The 6228-nt window shown below is 41.7% G+C and overlaps 1 long non-coding RNA gene across 4 annotated transcripts; it reads right to left on the reverse strand.

The window, feature by feature from the left end:
* Positions 1 to 867: 867 nt before the first annotated feature.
* LOC106695279 lies at positions 868 to 6228 on the reverse strand. 4 transcript variants are annotated; one of them, XR_002827294.1, is made up of 3 exons: positions 6165 to 6228; positions 2603 to 2710; positions 868 to 1778 (listed from the first exon to the last, which is right to left on the reverse strand). It is a non-coding gene; the product is annotated as an uncharacterized LOC106695279 (long non-coding RNA). The 4 variants fall into 4 exon arrangements; XR_001346343.2 differs by having other exon boundaries at positions 5696 to 6222; XR_002827297.1 differs by having other exon boundaries at positions 2603 to 2707; positions 6165 to 6219.

Here is a 6228-nt window from a genome sequence, read left to right on the forward strand (position 1 = left end):
AGGTAATTTTGAGATTGCAAAGGGCCAGGCCATTCATATGCAAAAGCCTCTACACACAGCTTGGGTGGGGTGGGGTCTCAGGGAATCAACAGGGCGGAGCAAGCAGCTATGGCTGATCCTCAGTCCTACCCTACGTGGCCCCGCGTCTCAGTGTCCTGGTAATCACTGCAAGCACCTCTGAGAGAAAGCCGCCCTCGAGTTCTGACAGATGCCAGACAGTCCAGTTTCTCTCCGTATGTGTCTGGGTCCCCAGAGACTCGCCCGGAACTGGAGTTCAGAACAGTCAGGAGCTTGAGACTCCCTCCCGATTAAAAAAGACAACCGCATCCTCAGTTGCCAGCCTTTTCCACGTGTGCCTCTGTACCTCTGCACTTTACTTCCACACCGCACCTCCTCTGAGTCTCAGTGTGCTTTTCTCTTTCTTTCTAGTTGTAGAATTTCCACCTACCCAGCCTTCCTGTGGTTCTGGATGATGTCTGTTTTGACTTTTACTTGTATTTTTGAAGTAGTTGTGCCAGGCAGCAATGTCCGGTGTTTACCTATGCCGCCATCTTGGATGACCTCCTGTTTGTTTTTAAATAGGTAATAACACCCGTGAAATTCAAAGGCATGAAAGTATGCAGCAAAGAGTCTCCCTCCACTGCATCTAGATAGCTAGTTGCCTTGTTTGAAGGGAATACAATGCAAGAAATACTATTGTACTACAACAAATCACCTTGCATATAGATTATTCCTCATTTTTATCTGTATGAGAAATTCCTAGCAGTGGGATTGCTAGATCAAGGATATGTGCACTTATAATTTTTATATTATTGCTTCTTATGTATCTTTCCAGAGCTACTTTAAACATATACAAACACATGTAAATATGGAAGAATGTCTTTTATTTGGACAGACTTGTATTTTCTCCTGAATTACAGTCTACAATGATCAGAAGGCTCTTGCCAATATTGAAAGTTAGAAATTCCTTTGTATTGGAAATTTGAAAACATTTGCTCCATTTTTTTTAAGCTTCCAGTGTTGAAGTTGAGAAATCTGAAACCATTCTGATTCTTCTTCCTTTTTTAATTTTCTTCCCTCTAAAATTTTGTTCTCAGTGTTTCTGAAATTTCCTCATGGTATACCCTGGGATTGCTCTTTTTCTTCTTCGTCTTCCTTTTTTTCCCCCCTATTGTACTGAGCACTAAGGCATTCATCTGGAAATCCCTGTCCTTTAGTTTGGAGATGTTTTCTTGAATGATTTCATTGTTAAGTTCTCTGGTTCCTGATCTCTTTGTTTCTGGAATTACTATCAATTAAACATTGGGCTGTTTGAACTGGTCTTCTAATTTTATCTTTGTTTTCTATTTTTCATTTTAGTTTTTACTTTCTGAAAGTTCCACAATTTTATCTTGTTTTTTTCCATTTCTATTATACTTTTCAACTTCACCCCCTTTGTTTTCTTATTAAATGTTCCTTTCTTATAGAGTTTTCTTTTCAACAGTATTTTTGTGGTCAGAAGAGTCTGACATCTTGTGGGCAAAGAAAGATATCAATGGGAGCCCTTAGAGAACGTGTCTGCTGATGCACACTGCCCCTGAAGCAGTCCCCCTTCTGAGGCACGGTCCGGGTTGCCACAGGTCCTGCAATTACACACCTGAACACTTGCAGGGAAGACAGTCTCCTTCTGCATTCCCCTTTATCCACTGAGGACAGATATGAGTAAAGACTTTCTGAACCAAGTCTGAGAGTGAGGTCATCCTACTTGATTTTTCATTGTAAGCTGCTGCTCCAGCACCCTGGGAAAAATGAGAGTTGTTTTAAAAAAACTGAAACCGAATGACTACAGATTATTGATAACAGATACAGCCTAATAATCACAAAGCAACAGATACTCTGCTAAAAGCCCTGGGTTTGAGGGGAAGTGGAACACCTACGTGTTTGTTCATTTGTTTAATCTGTGCGCCTGAAATACTTGAAATGCTAAATGTCCTAGCAAACATTGACCCTACCCCACTTCCTAGAGGCCAATCAATGCACTTCTGATTCAGGATGAGATGAAGGGTTAGAGATCAACACACGCAAAGGCCCAAAGGTCACAGCCCAAATTACCAAAACTTTCAGATAGGCCTCCAATTTCCAAAGGTTTGTGGGTTTTTCTAGAGACAGAACAGAATACATGGGGACATGAGCCTCATCAGCTACACCTCCCCATTTACCAGTAAGGGACCACTTTCAATTGTTTATTTCATGGCACAAGCCTGAATGTAGAATTTTACATTTCAACAAATGAGGTATCTTCTCTATTTCTTTGTTTTTATTCTTCCTCCATAATGCTCTTCCCTCCCTCCCCCCATCCAGCAAAAGCAGAATTGCTGAATAAGTAGACAGAATCAAAATGATATTGAGGTCCCATTTTTACACATCATTCATCCTCAGGCTGCCTCTGGTGATTAGATTAGCATATTCTGGATTCCCTGTGTCTCACATGGTACAAGGAGAAACTTTAATTGGGCTATTGATACCAAACTGAAGACCCAGATTTCTTGCTATTATGGGAGGAACTATTCATGTGCTGATAAAAGTTCAAGATTCATCTATGTTTATATATAAGTACTTTTACCTTAGAAAGCTCCATCCTCTAGGACCCTGGGGTCTTCAAATGTTTGTACCCTTCAAATGTTTTGCTTTTCCAAGGAAATTTGCTGTTCCCAAATATGGTAGTCCACTTCTAGGAATGAATACAAAGGATGCAATAAGCACAGACCCGAGTCTTAGGGAATTTGGTAAGAATGCACCATAGGAAAACTAAACATGATGATTTCTGGTCATGAGTCGGTTTTAGTTTTACTAGTGAAAAGGCAGTATTGTTTTGCTGCCATAGTCACTGTTTACCTTCTATTTTTTATCATGAGGTTCCAATTGAAACTATAATGGCAGTTCAGGGAAGGGAAAGAGACATACGGGCTACAGCAGGGAGAGCTTTATGGAGGTGAGACTAGAACAAGAGCTTGAAGGGTGGAACAGGTTTTTACAATTAGAAGAGGAGAATGATACCAAGTCATAAGACTGAGCACAGCATTAAAAAAAAAAAGAAAAAACAATGAGGAAAAACCAGCCTTCTGCATGAACATAAAGAACCCTGAAGAGTGTTTGAAGAAAGGGCTGTAGTTATGTATGTCAAGGGTGTGTGTACTGAATTTGTGATAAATTCTTGATCTAATAAGAAAGGGGAGCCCTGACTGGTTTAGCTCAGTTGATAGGGCGTCAGCCTGCGGACTGAATGGTCCCGGGTTTGATTCCAGTCAAGGGCATGTACCTTGGTTGTGGGCACATCCCCAGTAGGAGGTGTGCAGGAGGCAGCTGATTGATGTTTCTCTCCCATCGATGTTCCTCTCCCTATTCCTCTCCCTTCCTCTCTATAAAAAAATCAATAAAATATATTTTTAAAAAAGAAAGGGGAATATCTGGATAAAAATCAGAAACTCTAGAAAAACTATTTTGATGATTTTCTATCTAATAGGTGGAAATGAAAATGCTTACTGACACAGTAGCCTGCACTATTGTCCACAGAGTTGCCAATAGGCCTCTGAAATGATTTGTAATGCCTAAGCAACAGAAAAAATTTGTGCAGCTATCTACAGCATCAGAGCACTATTCTTCCATGTCAGGAAAAACAGTAAGTTCAGTCCCATCCTAAAGTCCCAGGACACGATGCATTTTTGCCTCTAGAGGGCACTGCGGTTTTCACAAAAGAAGGAAGTCTGGCTGGGGCTTTTGCTTTTGCTGGTGTTGCACTTGTTTCTTTTTTCCTTAGGTCAGGCTTTAAAGCCTTAAGAATACACTTGAGGGGTGTGTGTCAGTGTATATACCTCCAAAGAAATTAGAAACAAGGAGCATATTGCCCATAATACAATCTATTCAATTTTAATAACAACACCAATAGCAACAAAAGCCTTCCCAACTTTCCATCGCTGGTTCCTACCGAGTTCTTTTCCCTGCATGGGGAACATGAAGAAATGGACTCTCCTCTATCCAATTACCGGCTCAGCCCACTGTAGGGGGTTCCTGCCTCACCCCCAGTACTCCTCTGCTCATCAGTGTCCTCCATGAGGTTAATTAACCTCAACAGATTCTCTTCTATATTTCATTCTTTGTGTCCCAAAACTCTGCTTTCTTAGCATCTCTTATCCATCTTCACTTGGTTCTTTTGGTACCTTTCACTTTACCTTTACAGGCCTTTTGCCTGGATTCACCTTCCTATCCTTACCCGACTCCCTCCAAAGTCCATGCTTTCTCTCCTAGACACCACAGTTCAATCAATGATATACCACTTATCCACTCAAGTCAGAAATCTAGAATCTTCTCTCTTGTCCCATAAACAACCTATCAATTAGGTCTAAACTCCTATGTCACTTATGCTCCTATCCTGATTGCCCGTTGACCACTTCACTTCAGGGTCTCAAGGCCTCTTGCCTGAGCTATGTCAACACAGTCTCTTTAAATATTTAAATATATTTAATTTTACATTTTATTGTTTGGATAGGTATTATGTTTCCTGGTTCAAATTTAGAAGTGTGAAAGGCTCCCTCCTACCCCTAACTGCAGAATCAGAAAGTCTATGCAGTTGTAATTCTGCTAGTACTGTTAAATGGCTTTTCATAAGGATTGACCCATTCCCAGTCTTACCAGCCATGTGCAAAAACGTTCTCTCTGGCTTCTCTGCCTTCATTCATCCCTGCTTGGAAATGTGTCCTCCACATGGTTGTCAACACCATCTTTCTAAAATGCACATCTGACAACCCTTCTGTTTCTTCCCACTGATCTTCATGCCTTTCACTGTCTAGAGCTGTGTTGTATGTCCAGTGTGGACCATTAGCCACACGCGGCTCTTGAGCTCCTGAAGTGTGGCTATTCCAACTGAGGTATGATGTAAATGTGAGATAAACACTGGATCACAAAGATTCAGAATGACAGAAAGGATGTAAAATATCTCCTAAGCCAGTCAGATAAAGACAAGTATCACACAATCTCACTCACATGTAGAACCTAAAGGACAAAATAAACATGAACAAAATAGATCCAGAGACATAGAAACATGGAACTGACTAACGAATCTCAGAGGGAAGGTGGCGGTGGATGGGAAGAGATTAACCAAAGAACTTGTATGTATATATGCATAACCCATGGACACAGACATGGTGTGGTGAAGGCCTGGTGGGGAGGAAGGGACGGGCTAGAGTGGTTCAGTGAGGAAAAAATGGGTACATCTGTATAACTTTCAACAATAAAGATAAATTTAAAAACGTTTTTAGCCCTGACCAGTTTGGCTCAGTGGATGGAGCATCAGCCTGAGGACTCAAGGGTCCCAGGTTCGATTCCGATCAAGGGCATGTGCCTTGGTTGCGGGCACATCCCCAGTGGGGAGTGTGTGGGAGGCAGCTGTTCGATGTTTCTCTCTCATCGATGTTTCTGACTCTCTGTCCCTGTCCCCACCTCCCTGTGGAAGGTCAATGAAATATATTTTAAAAAAACAAAAAAAAACCCCCAAAAACGTTTTTAACATTGATCACATGCTGATTAATTTAGGATATATATGATTACATTTAGGATATATTGAGTTAAATAACATCATTAAAATGAATTTCACTTGTTTATACTTTTAAAAATGTGGCTCATAACGTTTAAAAAATTAAAATTAGATATTTGTACGTACAACACTGATCTAGCCCCTTCCTCCATCATGTCCCTCAGCCATCTCATCGCCTCCAAGGCCCCAGTGCTCATCCGTGCCTCAGATGCACCCTACCATTCCCCCACCCCCACCTCTCTCTCTAAGACTTTGCTTCAAATCTCCTCTTGGGGGCCTTCAAGAGATTTGCTTCACATGTCCACCTCCCTTTACCAGCCCGAGGGCATGCACGCTCATCTTTACTCTCAAGTGCACAGGGCTGAAAGGATAAAGATGGAGGGAGGTCATAACGCAAGTGAACAATTTCAATTTTTTTTTTTTTAATGCAGGTATTAATCTGAACTCCGAACGGGAATGACATTTTGGCTGCACATAATAGTAAGGGTAACAACAGTAAGAGTTGAGAGGAATCACAAGCTCAGGAGAAACTTTCTTTGACTTCAGCACCTGACCAGTCTCACCCTCGCTTGGCCGGCCCAGGCCTGTGGCTCACCTGATCGGTCCAAGAACTCCACCGGGAAGAAGCCTGAGCCCAGGGCTCGGACGGTGCACCCCCC

The sequence above is a fragment of the Myotis lucifugus genome, unplaced genomic scaffold (genome assembly GCF_000147115.1).
Source record: "Myotis lucifugus unplaced genomic scaffold, Myoluc2.0 scaffold_1015, whole genome shotgun sequence".
Classification (NCBI taxonomy): Eukaryota; Metazoa; Chordata; class Mammalia; order Chiroptera; family Vespertilionidae; genus Myotis; species Myotis lucifugus.